This window comes from Dromiciops gliroides, chromosome 1, assembly GCF_019393635.1.
Source record: "Dromiciops gliroides isolate mDroGli1 chromosome 1, mDroGli1.pri, whole genome shotgun sequence".
Classification (NCBI taxonomy): domain Eukaryota; kingdom Metazoa; phylum Chordata; class Mammalia; order Microbiotheria; family Microbiotheriidae; genus Dromiciops; species Dromiciops gliroides.
Window position 1 is genome coordinate 350,237,822 of NC_057861.1, and position 17,690 is coordinate 350,255,511.

Sequence of the window (17,690 nt, forward strand, 5' to 3'; positions counted from 1 at the left end):
GTTTATCCTAGTGAAGACTGATTGAATACATACCTATCTTCAATTATTGGAAGTGCAGTTATGGAAGAGGAGAGATTTATTCTATTTATCCTCATAAAAAAAAACAATTATTATAGTTAAAAATCACAAAGAGGCAGATTTAAGTTTTGTGTCAGGAAAAAAAGTCACCAAAAACTAGAGCTATCCAAAAATTCAACAGCCTGCCTTGAGAGCTGGTGGAGGTCTTCAAGAAGAGCCTGAATAGTCATTTGACTAATATGTTAAAGTGGGAATTCATTTTAGGTATGTCTTGGACTGGGCAGCTGTCTAAATTCTGGGATTCTGGGATTAAATAATGCCACATAGAGTATTGCTTCACCACAAGAAAAATTGATGAAGACATTCAGTACATGTGGCTGTGCTTTATAGTCATTAGTTTTAATAAGGTGATGGCAATCTACTTTAGAATTCTGATCTAAATTACTAATTTATTCTTGGTATTTAATAAAACTTCCAATAAAAATATGCTAGGGGCATGCTGGAGCCAATGCATACTGGCTTGCTAGATCTGATTGTTAAAATTTCAGTATGGACATTTATACCTCAGGGATCAGTAAACACTAGCAATCAAGGCTTGATTTATTGTTTTATTGATTTTTTTGATTTAAGAGAGTAGTGGAGAAAATGTTAATAATGTAGATTAAACTTAAAAGTATGTCCTACTTCAGAATGTCAATTGTTAAATATTTATTAAATTAATTAATTAAATATTTAATATCCTACCCATTCCTAGTCCAGTGGCTCATTAGGGTGTGAAGGAGACCTTGTGTTGTTAAAGGCTTTACCACCACAATGCAATCTTCACCAGGTCATTCAAAAGAAAAAATAAAATCTTAGTTTTATAATGTGAGATTTAAAATTGGATATTAGATCATAAATCCCCCCTACTTAACCTTTCCCTTAATTTATCTCCCAGACTAGTAAATGGAAGAAGCTTCTGGTTTTCTAGTTAGAGCTTTTATTGTATGGTAGTCACAAGGTGATGTTGATTAGAAGGATAGGAAAGTAGAAATACAATACAAATCGTCTTAGGTCTAAGCTTAGTCTATATTCCATATAAAACTCACCAAAAGCCGAAGGCCACCTTTGGGGAGAGAGAGAGACTGTGTCAAGTGCATGCTGCTGCTAACCGCAAGCCAGGCAGTCTGAAGTGCGCAGCAGGCAGACTGGCGTGCGTAGCTCATGCCATTGGTCTCCTCCCCGAAAGGGTGGTCCTTAAAGAAACTGGCGTCTCTCCATTATCGCTAGCCTGTTAAAACTTTTTACCACAATATTTTGTTTGGTACATCAGTCACATTCCTGTAAATACCCCTTCTCCTCATACACTGTCCCATATATATATATATATATATATATATATATATATATATATATATATATTTTGGTGAGGCATTTGAGGTTAAGTGACTTGTCCAGGGTCACATAGCTAGCAAGTGTCAAGTGTCTGAGGCCGGATTTGAACTCAGGTCCTCCTGAATCCAGGGTCGGTGCTTTATCCACTGTGCCACCTAGCTGCCCCAACTGTCCCATATTTTTTAAAAAGGAGTTATATTTTTGTAATCTGTTAGTATAGTCTTGATTTACATTGTTGTAGTCATTGTGTGTATATATTTGCATATATATGCATATGTGTATATGTATATATTGTATAAATATATAATATATTCATACACACATCTATATATTTTATTCATCTTACATGTGTTCATACAAGTCTCCCTCATAGTTATTTTTCTTCATCACTCAATGATATTACATTACATTATAGCATTTGGGGGGCACATAATTTTTTCTAACTTTTTGTTACTACAAAAAGTATCACGAAAATATTTTGGTGTCTCTGGGACCTTTTATCCTATACCGCCCCCCTTGCAAGTCAATAGTGGGATTGCTAGAACAAAATATATGCATGGTTTATAATTTTTTCTTACTAAATGCTAAATTGTTTTCCAGAATGATAGGACTAAGCACATCTTTGCTAGCAGTGAATTAGCATATCCATCTCTTCACATCCACTCCTACATTAACTTTTCCTATCTTTGCTTTATTTACCTATTTGATAGGGTGTTGGATGTTACCTCAGAGATGTTTTAATTTGTATTTCTCTTATTTTGAACACTGTTATTGTGATTCTGAATAATTTTTCCATAAAGTTATTACAGTGATAGTTTACATTTCTACATACATTTACAAATGATCTGTTCATATTCTTTGACCACGTGTATATTAGGAAATGACTTTATAATAGATAGGCCATAATCATGAGGAATGTTCATGTTTGTTGTACAAGGACCTGTCTAACTAAATAAAGGATTCTCATTAATAAAGGGTCGCATACAAGGCAATGTCATTTTCAAATCAACTATTAAAACATAAAGTATCTGTTATATATTGGTAGAGGTAGATAAATCTAAAGATGAAATTAAGATGTTTATAGTATTCAATAAACATTCTCCAACTTTATTATGAGTAAAAATCATCTGTTTTTAAACCATCCTGTGTATATCCATTGTTGTTGAGCCATTTTTTCTGTTGTGTCTGACCCTTCATTACCCCTTTTGGAGTTTTCTTGGCAAAGATACTGGAGTGGCTTGCCATTTCCTCTTCCACCTCATTTTACAAATGAAAAACTGAGGCAGAAAGGGTTATATGACTTGCCTATGTTCACACAGTTAGGTGTCTGAGGCCATATTTAAACTCAGGTTTTCTAAACTCCAGGCTCAGAATGCTCTCCACTGCCCCTTTTTATTTTTGAGCTTTTTTCAATATTACCAAACTGAATTGTATCCAAAGGTTAGTAATCAAGGTGATAAGGAGATTTGAGATCATATAAGAAAATAATGTAATGAAATTATATTTAATCTGAAAAAGAAGAGAATTACAAGAAACATGACAGCTGTATTGAAATATTTGAAGGACATATATTGGAGTGGAGTTAGAACTGTTCATTTTGGACATACTGGCCCAAACCAGGAACGATTGGTGAAGAAAATTTCAACTCAACATAAGGGATAATATGAGCTACATGAAAGAACACTGCATTGTTTTGGGAGATAGTGACTTCCTTCTTACTGGAATTTTTCAAAAGAGGCTTGATGACCACTTATTAGTGATACTGTGGAAGTAATTAATGATCAGGTATGAATTTGAACAGGTGGTCTCTGAAGTTCCTCCCAACTCAGAGATTCTATAAAAAAACATACTTTCCTTATGATTAATTTTTGGGAGGGATTTTTCCCCTACTCAGTCACAAGGTAGAATCAATGAGGTAGATTTTCTAGAAAATTAGTTTCTCTGCTTAGCTGTATTTTTAGCATAAAAAGAGGACCATTTACATAATTATTGTTTATAAAACATTTGATAAATTATGGAATGCACGAATAAAAGTAGTTTGCAATCATTAATAAACCCATTAAACCTCCATCTGAAGGATCTCTGTGCCACTGAGGTTAGTGAGTATCAAGCTCATTTTACAGATGGTCACAGAAAGGTTAAGTGACAAGTTCAGGCCAATGCTGAAGTCAGTACCCCAACTGGCATTTAACCCTGCCTTCTTGATCAGATCACTGGTCCATGCTGGCCTTCATTATGGTAATTTATGGATGGATAATTGCCTTTGTTGTATATAGACTAGAATCTTTCCATTGTATTCCTTGTATATCCCTAAGTTTTGTGTTGAAAAGGAAAAAAAAAGGTGGGTTTTTTCATTTCTTACCTGATTTGTGAATTTTTCTACCACAAAATCATTATAGTAACTATCAAATACTGGATAATGCTCACCTACAAATATATGAGAAGTTTGTGTTAGGGTAAATAAATTCAAGCTGATTAATCCATGTCACATTTATGTATTTTCCTCCATTGAACTGTATAATGAGGGGGGGGGGCAGTTTCCAACAAAGCAAAAATTAAATTAAATAAATACAAGTATATCACTACATTAGTTTACTCTAGAACAATTCAACAAAATATTAAAAGATATAAAACAGCAGCAATATTCCTTATTAATTGAATATTAGTATTCTCTTCAATAGGAATATGAATAAATAGCTTTACCTCCAAAATTTCCAAAATCTCTCAGTTAAGAACTATCCCTGTTTTACAAATGAAAAAAACAAACTATAGGGAGACCTGGTAAAATATATTGAATTTCGTGTGGTCTTTAGAAAAGCACTGGATAAGATGTTAGGAGACTTTTGTACTAGACCAGGTTCTCATATAACTTAGCTATATGGCCATAACAATGTTACAAGAAACTAGGGGCAATTAGGTGATGCATTGGATAGAATGCCAGGTCTAAAGTCAGGAAAACTCATCTGCCTGAGCTCAAATCTGGCTTCATATCCTCTGATACCTACTGACTGTATGACCTTTGACAAGTCACATAACCCTGTTTGTCTCAGTTTCCTCATCTGTAAAATGAGCTGGAGAAGGAAATGGCAAAGCACTTCAGTATGTTTGCCAAGAAAACCCAAATGAGGTTACAAATAAATGGGCACGACTAAAATGACTAAACAAATATTGCAAGAAACAAATGAGCTTCACCTGTGTGAATGATACTTCCTAGGAAGATAGCTGTGTAGTTACTGGGAAATGGTAAGTAGGAAGGAGAAGAATGAGAAAGTAGGTATATGGGGAAATGGCTTATTGCAGGAGATGTACACCTCAAACATACTAGGACCAAAAATGGAGAAGGGTGAAGAAAATACAAAAATAGTTCTGAATTACTTGGGAGCATTTCTCCTAATCTTCACCTGCCATTTTCCATTCTGTTGTTTTAGCTAAGCCAAACTTCAAACTTGACCTCCAGATATCATGCTCCTGAGGAGCTGAGTTCTAACTTTGCTTCTACATTGATTATATGAGAAGAGGAGAGAATCAAAGATGTGGGATTGAAGGAAACAAGGTCTTGTTAGAACTAATTTAAAGGGAGATTTGATGTGTACATTCACTTAACATAGGAGAACAACTCCCTAGCAGATTATAAGATTAAAAACCCTGATAATTTTGTTATCTGGGATGTACTCAAGGACCAATTTTTGCAGTAATTCAAATCCTTAGACATCAGTGTTTAGTGCATTCTTAAAATCAGCTGAATACTGGACCAGGAGATGGGAATAATAACTGGAGAAATGGTGACAGTGCTGTTGGGAGAACTTCCTAGTGGTTTAGCCTGATAGAGCAAACCCCATAATTTAGTGCATCTAGGTGGCATAGTTAATAAAGTATTGGGCCTGGAGTCAGTAAGCCTTCACTTCACATCTTGCCTTAGACACTTAGCTGTATGACCCTGGGCAAATTACTTAGCCTCTGTCTGTTTTAGTTTCTTATCTGTAAAATACAGATAATAATAGCATCTGCTACCAATGGTTGTGAGTACCAAGTGAAATATCGGTGAAGTGCTTTGCCAATCTTAAAGTGCTATATGAATGCCATTGTTAACAATAATAATAACATTTATTTTATGGCATATATGATATATATATATATATATATACACACTTATGTAGCCTATCTATAAGCATATAGCATTTTTATGTTTTATACTTTCTGAATAATTATTATTCAGAAAGCATAAATACTAGACAAATTATTATTGAGAAAGTATAAAGTAGTAAATATAAAGTACTTTGTCACCTGATAAATAATATATTGTAAGGCATTAAAAGTGCTATTGAAAAGACTTGGAAATAAAAGTATTAAGTGTAAGAATGGCAAAGAGAGAATAGGATTTGCTACATTAGGATTTTTCCAATTTACGAACAAAGACACTGACATGAGACAGCCAAACATATGCACTAAATGTGCCTGATGAAATTATTTGTTTGTAAACTCAGGAAAATGGATTTTATTTGTGGAGGATAAATTAATATTATTATCAATAATAATATAAATATTCATGGCTTTACAATTTGATGAAGCTTTTTCCTTTATATCTTATCATTTTATTTTCACAACCATGCCATAAAATGGCTAGGAAGTGACTTCTTGATGAATTCATTGAACAAATATTTATGAAGAGCCTACTATTCACATGCATTATCACCCTTATATTTTACACATAAATGAATTGAACCTCAGAGAAGAGACACTATTCACACAGGTGGCAAAGAGAATGAAGACTAGAAACAAGGGCTCTGACTGAATCCAATCTTCTTTTCACAGGCCACATAAAACAAAGAATGCGAAAATTCTGGAAAAGAAGATGGAGTGGTAAAGAGAGAGACTAATAGGGGCAGCTAGGTGGCACAGTGGATAGAGCACCGGCCCTGGAGTCAGGAGTACCTGAGTTCAAATCCGGCCTCAGACACTTAACACTTACTAGCTGTGTGACCCTGGGCAAGTCACTTAACCCCAATTGTCTCACTTAAAAAAAAAAAAGAGAGAGACTAATGTACGCCCTCTCATAGCAATAAAAATTTTAAAATAAGCAAAAGTACCAGAAACCCTATATTTTAAAAAGGAATGGATGAATGAATGAATGAATAATGAATATGAATGGGTAATCAAAATAGTGATACAATGAAAAAATATAAATTAAGAGGAATCAAGATATTTTTAAAAAGCCATCAGAAAAAATACTGCAAAACGAAACACAATATCAGTTTTTAAAAACAAAAAGTTACTTGACCTGCTATGTAACAAACTTTTATAAATGCTAGAGGTAAAATCATAATAAGTATTAAAGGGAAAAATTACAATAAAGCTATGATATGAAATGAAGGTACTGAATATGACTAAGGAACCTTAAGAAAATCATGATGAAGCTCAACCAATTAGCTATATCCAAATAGAAATCAAACAATGGATTTTTTTTAAGGAGGGAAAAGTGAAAGAAATAACAGAGGATGAAGAACAACAAACCCAGACAATTATTCAGCTGGGAAAAGACTTAGGGGCACTTCAGACAAAGGCAATTGGATTTGGATGATGAAACAAAGAAATTGAAGAATTGTTGGCCTTTCTGGTAGAATATATCCACTATATTTCAAAATCTTGTACAAGAACATTTTTCAGATAGAGATAGGATTGAAAACAATGTGATTGCTAAGACTGAAATGAAGAGATGAGAGAAGACTATCTAATCAAGAAGTTGTTAAATTGTTGATTTCTGCAATGTTCTTCAATCCTTAAACCTCATATGAAAGGAATTATGCACTATATTTATAGGAATTATAGCTAACTGCAAGATAAGACAGGAAGTTCCCCCCAAAATGCCAACAAAACAAAACAAAAAAACACATGGATTAGCATCAAAGAACTTAATGATGCATAGTTTTTACTTTGTGTCCTTCCCTCTAAAACCAGCTAAGTCTCCTTCATTATCAGAATGAATACAAGAAAATTGGAAAGTCACATATAACTGTCTGATGCTCTGAGACAATTTTACCTGAGACTGAACCACTATAGACAAAGACAACCTATATGCTCATTCCTCAATGGTCAAGACACTTCCATGCTACCATTCATACCCCAACCTACTGATTCTGAGCCCCGAGTTACCATTGTTCAAACCCCATTCTCTACTGCCACTGACCACTACTGTATTCCCACTCACTTTAAGTCATCCTTTATAATATCCAACTGTAAAGTTACCCATTTTTTCCCACTGTGCTCTCTACTGTTAAGGGCTAAAATTCTAGCTAGTCTGTCTCAAATATCCAATGAGTGGTCGCCAATAAATTATAAGCTTTAGCAAGAGTTAGAGTTTTAAGCATTTATTAAGGAGAATAAGAATTTTGGTAAAGAGAGAGAAAGGCCTAGATTCCTATCTATTAAAGGGAGAGCACATTTCTAGCTCCGCTCTCCACCAGAGTCCTGAGGAAAGAGCCCAAGACCGAGCACCAGTCTCTTCCTTCCTCCTCCCACTAGTCCGCGTCACTTCCTGATGCCAAAGAAAAGACTCCTGGTCTTGCCCTCAAAGACCTTCGCTTCATGGGCAGAACTCTTCTACAGTAAATCTCCAGCAGGTGGCGTTATTCCAATCGTTACACTACCATGACTGCTGTAACAAATTAGATTTCATCTTAAACCTTTTCCTTTCTCATGCCCTCTATCTTTTTGTACTGAAACCTGGATCCCTCCTGATGATATAGCTTCCCTGCCCTTTTACTCATTCCCTTACTTGCTGGTCATGGTTGAAGAGTTGAAATAATCCTGGTTCCTATTTGCTACTTCCAGTCTCTCCCTCTACTAATGTCATGCTGTAACTTTTTCTCCTCTTGGATTCATTCAGTCCAAATTGATCAACCAGTCAAGATTCTGTTGGCTATTATTTACAGACCTCCAGAATACTCACCTTCCTTCTACAATGAGTTTGTTGCCTGGCTTACAGTCTTTTCTCCTCCCCAAGTCCTATTCTCAAACAAGGGAATTTCAAGATGTACATTCACACACTTTCAAACTCTATAGCCTCCTGGTTTATCAACTTATTAATTCCCCATGACCTACTCTTCCACTCCACCATGGCTGCACACTGCAATGATCATAATGCATCTTGCTATTATCTTTGAGTGTTCCACATCTTCATTCATGAACTCCAACTCCTTTATCTGATGATTATCTGTAGTCATTCAACCTCTTCTTTTGCCTTACAACTTTTGCCTTACAATTCCTTGTTCTTCATTCTCACTGTGACCTCAAATATCTCTATGCCTTGGTGTACTACCAGACTATCACTTCCTGCACTAGCTATAATCTTCTACCTTCCACATCTTGATGCCCACCCCCACTTGAGTAAAACTACTCAAGACTTCAAACTGTCCTCTTCACTTGAATCCCTTACTCCCTTATTATACTGAGAATCTTGCCCTTCCAAACCCCAGCTTTGTATTGCTAATATCATGCACCATCTTCAATGTTAACATACACACTTAAGGACAAACGCAGAAAATAAATCTATGCTGAATCGGTCTTCTAACATTTATGTTACAAGATCTAACATGTGGCAATTTCACTGATGCAAAGTAATCCTTTTATATGTCTCTAATTCATTGGCTAGCCTAGTCACCAACAGTTTTTTCCAGTCTTCAAACCTTGTCCAGGTCCACTTATCACATTCTCTTAGCTAATAATTTCACCTCATATTTCAATTTTTAAAACTTAGGGCATTCCCAGAGAGATCTCATCTTCCCTTCCCCTCATCTCATATCACTCAGATGCCTTCTGCATCAATCTCTACCTTCCTGCTTGTTTGACGTAAAAAGGTCTCCCTTATCCTTGTCAAAGAAAAGCCCTCTAGATGCATAGCTTATCTAGTTCCATTCATTTTCTTGAGTGAATTATCCCCTCTGACATTAGTACTCTCTCATTTATCTTCAATCACTCCCCATCTACTTGTTAATTCTATACTGAGTATAAACATGACAATCTTTCACTTATCCTTAGTGGAATTTTTATGTGTTCTGTCTTCTCTAGACTAACCATCATTCTGTGGACACACTTATTGAGATTGCCATCTACAATAGGTATGTCTACTTCCTTTTCTCTCACTCATCTTAAATCTTTGCAGTCTAGGTTCCTGTCTCACCATTCAAACAAAACTGCTTTCTCCAAAGTAACCAGTGATCTTTTAGTTGCTGAATCTAGTAGCCTTTTCTCAATCCTCATACTTCCTGACTTCTCTTCAGAGTTTGACAGTTGCCGTTCTGAGGTTTTTTTTTCTGTTTTTATTTTGTTTTCTTTCTTGTTCTCCTCTTATTTGTCTGACCAATTTTTTTCTCAGTCTCTTTACTGGTTTTTCATCCAGGTTATTCATGCTAATTATGGGTCTCCCTAAAGGCCCTTTGCTGGGACCTATTAACCTCTCTTTATATTTTCCATGTTGATCTAGTCAACTTCCATGTTTTCAAAAGTCACCTCCATATAGATGGCACTCAGATCTACTTACCAGCAATAACCTCTCTCCTAACCTCCAATCTTACATCTCCACCTCCTATTAGAAATTTTGACTTGCATATCCCATATACATCTTAAATTTAACATCACCAAAATGGAATTAATTATTTTCCCTCAAAATGTCTCTCTTTCTAATTTGCTTCTTACTGTTAAGGATATCAACAACCTCTCACAGTCATACAGGCTTACCCTGGGAAGTTTTTCTGTTCCCTTTTTTCCCTAGAAGCAACGCTGAGCAGGGACATTGCCAAATAATCCCCATATTCTGCCATATGGATGCTAAAGTCAGTTCAATAGGACAACATGCTAAGACATATGTACTAATAAGGGGACAGGAAATATCATCTGAAGAGTGATAAATAGAAATAGAGAAGACAGGGAAAACACCAAAAAAAAAAAAAAGAGCAATGGGGAAAGCCTGAATAATATCATAGCACAGAAGCAGATGATAGAAAATATAATAAAGAACCCCACAAAATCAGTAATGAGCAAAACATCACTGAAAACCCAAGACTTATAAATTAAATAGTATAAAGTGAAGAAAAGTGAGCCTAAATTTCATGACAAAGAAAGTTATGAACTCCCTAAACATGAAACAAAATAGCATGAAAATCTACAGCAGTCCAAAAGATAAATAAAATTAATAAAAGATGAAATTTGGAAATAAATTATATCATAAAATAGAACTTTAAATGGTTAATTAAAAAAACATAATTAACCGCATAGGAAAAGTTGACAAAATGATGGGAGGTTTTCTCCAAAGAATTAGAAGTTGTAAGAAATTATGTGAAACAAAAAATTGAAACATAGGAAAATTTGGCAAAAAAAAATGCTACTGCAATGATAAAAGAGCACATGAATTTTATGCAAGCTGATGTGACCAATATTTAAGACAAGATGGGCTGATAGATCATAGATAGGTCTTTAAGAAAAAATACCAAAAATTTTAAAACGTGAATACCTCAATTCTGGGAAAAATAAAATAACCTTGCCCAGTACTTTTGAATATAGAAAATAAATGATCAAGAGAATACAAAGAATTATAATAGAGGGAAAAATTAAACATCCCAAACTTGAAGTACTTAAAATGAACAAAAAATTCCAATAATGAGTAAAGTCAATTAATTTAACAATGTCATTCTACAGTCAAAAATACTTATGAAAAGAATTGAATAATATCTTCCAAAAATCCATGGAAATCAAGCTAAATCTAAAAATCACATTCTGTAAACCTAAACTCTAATCATCAATGAAAAAAAATGGATATTTGACAAAGGAGAGGCATCTGAATACTTAGATAAGGCATTTGATTAGATCTGAAAGTATTAAAAAAAATACATACAAAAACCAGTAAGTCATCCAACTTATCAACCCGTCAATAGAAGTAAAGATAAATGATTATAACTATGAAGCGAAGAGAGTAATGAAACAAATCATACCATTTTGAGAGACTGAGTGATATCTTGGAGAAGGGATAGGGAGGGAAAAATGCAGAACTCAAAATCTTACAAAAATTAAAGTTGAAGACATTTACATGTAATTGGAAAAAAATAAAATACTATTACATTAAAAAAAGAAAAGAGAAAAAGAGAAAGTTTGATCTATGGTATAAAAGAAAGAATAGAATGGGATAATTAAGGGACATATATACACAAACCCTAAAGGATTAAAGATATAACAAAAATTTAGGATAAATAATCCTAATTTGCTTTGTTTTGTGGAAGGAATAATAGAGTGAGATGCTGTCTAAATTTATTCTAGGAAGGTAGGAAACAGGGCAAAAGAAAAGCCATGGGAACATACAAACATCACTATGGCATAAGCAAATCTAACTCAAGGACAATGTATTAACAGAAATGGAAGGGGATTTTTTAAAAGACGTATAAAGACAGAAATAATAAATGTATCCTTTTCTGATTATAATTCAATAAAAATTACATTCAACAAAGGACAGTTAAAGATAAATTAAGAAGAAATTGGAAACTAAATGATCTAATCCTAAAGAATAAGTGGGTGAAATAACAAATTTCAGGGAAAAAAACCCCTGATAATTTCATTAAAGAGATTAACAAAAATCAGACAACATATGAAACTTTATTTGATGCAGCCAAAGAAGTATTTAGGGAAATTTTTAATTTTCTAAATTCTTACATCAACCAAATAGAAAGAGAACAGAGCAATAAATTGGGCATGTAACTAAAAAACAAAACAAAACAAATTAAAAATCTCCTATTCAACACTGAATTCAAAGACCTAAAATACTAGCCTTATGTATTATATACACATATATATACATATATACATATACACATACATACATACATATATATATATATACATATATACATATATATATATATATATATATATATATATATATATATATATATATATATATATATATATATTATGGCCAGGTGAGCCATTTATACCAGGAATGCAGGGCTAATTCAAAATTAGGAAAACTGTCAACATAATTGACCACATCAATAATAAAACCAACAGAAACCATACAATTATCTCAATATATACTTAAAAAGCTTTTGACAAAACACAACATCCATTTATATATTTTTAAAAATAGAAAGCATATGAATAAAGGGGCAGTTCTTTAAAATGATAAGCAGTATGTATCTAAAACCACCAGAAAGCATTATCTATAATGGGGATAATGTAGAAGCCTTCCCAGTAAAATAAGGGGTGAGGCAAAGATGCCCATTATCACCATTATTATTCAATATTGTACTAGAAATGTTAGCTAACAGCAATTAGAGAAGAAAAAAGGAATTTGAAAGAATAAGAATAGGCAATGAGGAAACAAAACTATCACTCTTTGCAGATGATATGATGGTATACTTAGAGAACCACAAACAATCAACTGGTAAACTACTTGAAATAATTAGCAACGTTAGCCAAATTGCAGGATATATGATAAATCTATGTAAATCATTGGCATTTCCTCATATGAACATAATATGATCAGCAGCAAGAGATAGAAAGAGAAATTCCATTTAAAATATCAGCAAATAATATAAAATACTTTGCAGTCTACCTGCCAAGACAAACCCAGGAGCTATGTGAACACAATCATAAAACAATTTTCTCAAAAATAAATTCTGATCTAAACAATTGGAAACATATCAATTACTCATGGGTAGGCAGATCCAATGTAATAGAAATGACAGTTCTGCCTATACTAATTTACCTTCTTGGTGCCATACCAATCAAACTACCAAAAATTATTTGATAGAGCTAGAAAAAGTAAGAACAAAACTCATCTGGAAGAACAAAAGTTCAAGAATAGGGATAGATGAATATAAATAAATAAATAAATAAATAAACAAACAAACAAACAAACAAACAAACAAACAAATAAATAAACAAACAAACAAACAAACAAACAAACAAACAAACAAACAAATAAATAAATAAATAAATAAATAAATAAATAAATAAAAATAAAAAATTAGTTAAGGAGATGAATAGAATTACAAAAAATTAGGTATGATAAACCTCTGGAGAAACCTGAATGGGAATAGAGAGGAATATGCCTTTTTCTCAGCTATACATGGCACATTTACAAAAATTGAACATACATTAGAATCCTCACAACCAAATGTTCAAAAGCAGAAACATTAAATGCACCCTTTCCTGACCATAATGCAATAAAATTACTTTCAATGAAGGGCTGAGGAAGCATAGTTTAAATATAAATTAGAAACTAAATAACCCAATCCTGTAGAATGAGTGGGTCAAAGAACAAATCATAGAAACCATCAATAAATTCATTAAAGAGAATGACAAGAGCATCAGCAAACTGAGACAAAAGAGGAGAATATACCTTCCATGCCATTATTAGTTTTGGAAATTTTCCTTAGTAGTGCTCTCAAAAGTAGAAAGTAAGATCTCTGGGAAAGATTGAATAAAGAATAATTTAAAAATGTTTTTGACCTCAAACTCACTCTTTGATATGCCCAAGAACATAAACTTTAGAGGGAAGAAATAATCAATTTTTGAAAAGTATTGCTGGGAAAAAAGGAAAGTATTGTGACAGAAATTAATTTTAGCTAATTTAACTAAATTTAGAAATTAATTCAAATTTTTATTTAATTTCATACTCTATCCCTCAAAGTTATTTCAAAAGATAAGAAGGGGGCAGCTAGGTGGCGCAGTGGATAGAGCACTGGCCCTGGATTCAGGAAAACCTGAGTTCAAATCCGGCCTCAGACACTTAACACTTACTAGCTGTGTGACCCTGGGCAAGTTACTTAACCCCAATTGCCTCACCAAAAAAAAAAAAAATAAGAAGGGTATCAAACTAGAAATCTACTATGAGGCAGAATCTCATAAGGTCTTTTTCTTTAAAGACTGGGAAAATGTCATAAGGTGAATTATAATAATTTTGGGGCACTACATTTTAGAAAGTATATTCACCAACTGGAGTTTGTATAGAGTAGGGGCAACCAGGATGGTGAAGCACCTGAGTTCATAATGTATAGCGTTTGAATTCAATAGAAATTGAATCTTTAGCCTAGATTTGAGAAGGCTGAAAGTGGAGCTGGGAATGCTTTTTGGAATGCATATGGAAGGGGGATTAGACTTGTTCTATTTAGCTACAGGAAGACTATAGAAATAATGGGTGGAAATTTTAAAATGCAAAGCAAGAATGGCAAGAAAATTTTCTCAATAAATATAGCAATAAAAAAATAGAATGGACTGCTCAGGATATAATGATAGAAGTAATGATGACAACAATGATAATACATAACATCTATATAGCATATTAAGGTTTGAAAAGTACTTTACATATATTGACTCAATTATTGAAAGAAATATATGACTTACATGCTATTTTTATTCCCATTCCACAGATATGGAAAATGAGGCTAAGAGAAATTACTCATCACTACACAACTAATAAAGTTCTGAGGCAGAATTCAAACTTAATGTTTCCTAAATGCAGCACTTTCTGGGTTCTTTCACACTGAACATCTTCCCGAAAAAGACTAGCTGTCCTCTTGTTAAGTATGTTTAAAGTTTCTTGTTCAGATACAAGTTGGAGTAAGGATTAAATTATTTTTAGAGCTCCTTCCATGTCCAACATTCTGTGATATTTCATATTGGTAAAATGAAACATTCCCATAGATCACTAATAACAAGAAAAACCCAGAATGGATATAAAGAGAGAAACCACTTACAATGAAAATATGCAAAATATCTGAGCATTAATCTAACAAAATACATACATGATTTTTCAAAAGAAAGTTCTGGGGGCAGCTAGGTAGTGCAGTGGATAAAGTACTGGCCCTGGATTCAGGAGTACCTGAGTTCAAATCCGGCCTCAGACACTTGACACTTACTAGCTGTGTGACCCTGGGCAAGTCACTTAACCCCCATTGCCTTGGGAAAAAAAAGATAGTTCTGAAGAGGTTTTAATAGAAACAAAGTAAGAATTAGATAACTCAAGACATACATTTGTATGGTTAGGTTGAGGAAATAGCTAATATATTCACACTATCCACATTAGTTAGTTGATTATATTTTTTAAGACTGGGTCTCCATATCTCAACCAGATTGAAAGTGCAGGGGCTAATCATTAGCCAAAACAATAGTTTAACTCATTCCCTTTACAACCCAGGTTGTTATTTCTCTCCTTAGCACCCTAGTGATCCACCCCATCCCCCACTTCCTATAACCCTTTGTTTAACCTCCAATTCTTGGGGGCTCACCCAATTTAGTGCAGAACCCTGATCAGAAAAGCCCACTGCCACTCAGAATCCTGGAGCTCAAGAAAACTTTCCAGCCTTAATTCCTATTAGCTGGGATTCTAGGTATGTGCCTGCAATGCCCAGTCATATTGATTAATTAATTAGATGAATAGCAATAAAAATATCCAAAGGTTCTTAGACAGAATTAAAGAGAAAAAACTCAATTTATGTAGAAGAACAAATAGGACTATCAATAAGAATTGTGGGGGAGAGGGGACAAACAGAAGGAGATCAACAGATTTCAGATTATACTATCAACTGGTAATTATCAAAAACTATCTGGTACTGGGCAAAATATAGATCAGTGAAACAAAATAAATTATTGAGTTTTAGAACCAAAGACATATAATATGCTAGCATTTGATAAGTTACCCATTTGAAACTGTTGGGAGAATTTGAAATCTGTGTGGCAAAAAAAAAAAAAAATTATTACACTCAGATCTAAACACAGTGCACAATAAATTCCAAATGGATCATTTTTTAAAAAAATCATAACAGAGTTAAAAGAAAACAGAATGGTATGTTTATTAAGTTGTATAGAAGATAAAAATTCTTATGTATTGAGCAAATGGAAGATGTTTGAGATAAAATAGTTGAATTTAATTATATAATATAAAGGCTTTTGCATATCACAAGTTAATGCATCCACAAATTTAAAAAGGCATCAGTCTGTGGGAAAAAGCATTACTATTCCTATTTTAATGAATACCTAACAGTTTTAGAAAATATTCTATTGGAAAATGATCAGATAATATTTTAGGCAATTCTTAAAAGAAGAAACACAAATTATGAATAACTACCTAGAAAATTATTCAAACTTTCTAATAATTAAAGAAATATATTAAAAAACTGATACTAACAAGCCTAGTAAAGTGACAAAGATATTTAAAAATTTTTAAATGTTGTGTTGCTGGGAATTTGAAGAAGCAGACACTATTAAACTGCTTAAGAAAGCTGGGGATTGTTGCCACCCTTTACAAAAACAATGTAGAAGCTAGAAAAGTGTACATATCATCTGAGCCAGGTCTCTGTTCTAAAGAAGTTACTGAAAAGAAAAATAAATAATTTAAAAATTCATTATTTTAATATTAACAGCAAAATAAAACTAAATTTCCAAAACCTCATATATCTAATGACTGATAGAATGACTGGAGGGCAAGGAGATAAGATTATAAAAAAAATTCACCTACCCAGGAAAAATAAGGTGAGATGTGTGTTTGGGCGGCGGCGGGGGAGGGGGGGGCAAGTTATGGACAGTCAATAAAATAGAGAAAAAATATGAATTGGTCTCAGGACATAGAGGTGCTCAAAGAGGATTTTGAAGATAAAGTAAGAAGGTAGAGGTAAAAATGGAAAGAGAAATGAGGGTGATACAGGAAAGACATGAGAAAAAAGTCAACAGCTTGAAAAAATCAAATTGGCCAAATGGAAAAGGAGGTACAAAAGCTCTCTGATGAAAAAAATTACCTAGATTGAACAAATGGAAGCTAGTGATTTTATGAGAAACCAAGACACAATAAATCAAATCCAAATGAATAAAAAAAAAATGGAGGGCAATGTGAAATATCTTCTTGGAAAAACTGTTGACCTGGAAAATTATTGGTCTACCTGAAAACCATGATCAAGGAAAGAGCTTAGACATCGTCTTCCAAGAAGTTGTCAGGGAAAATTGCCCTGATATTCTAGAAGCAGAAGGTAAAATAGAAATGGAAAGAATCCACTGATCACCCCCAGAAAGAGATCACGAAAGGAAAACTCCTAGCAATATTATAACCAAATTCCAGAGCTCTCAGGACAAGGAGAAAATATTGCAAGTTGCCAAAAAGAAAGAATTCAAGTACTGTGGAGCCCCAGTCAGGATAGCACAAGATCTATCAGCTTCTACATTAAAGGACTGGAAGGCATGGAATATGATATTCCAGAGGGCAAAGGAATTTGGATTACAACCAAGAATCACCTATCCAGCAAAACTATGTGTAATCTTTC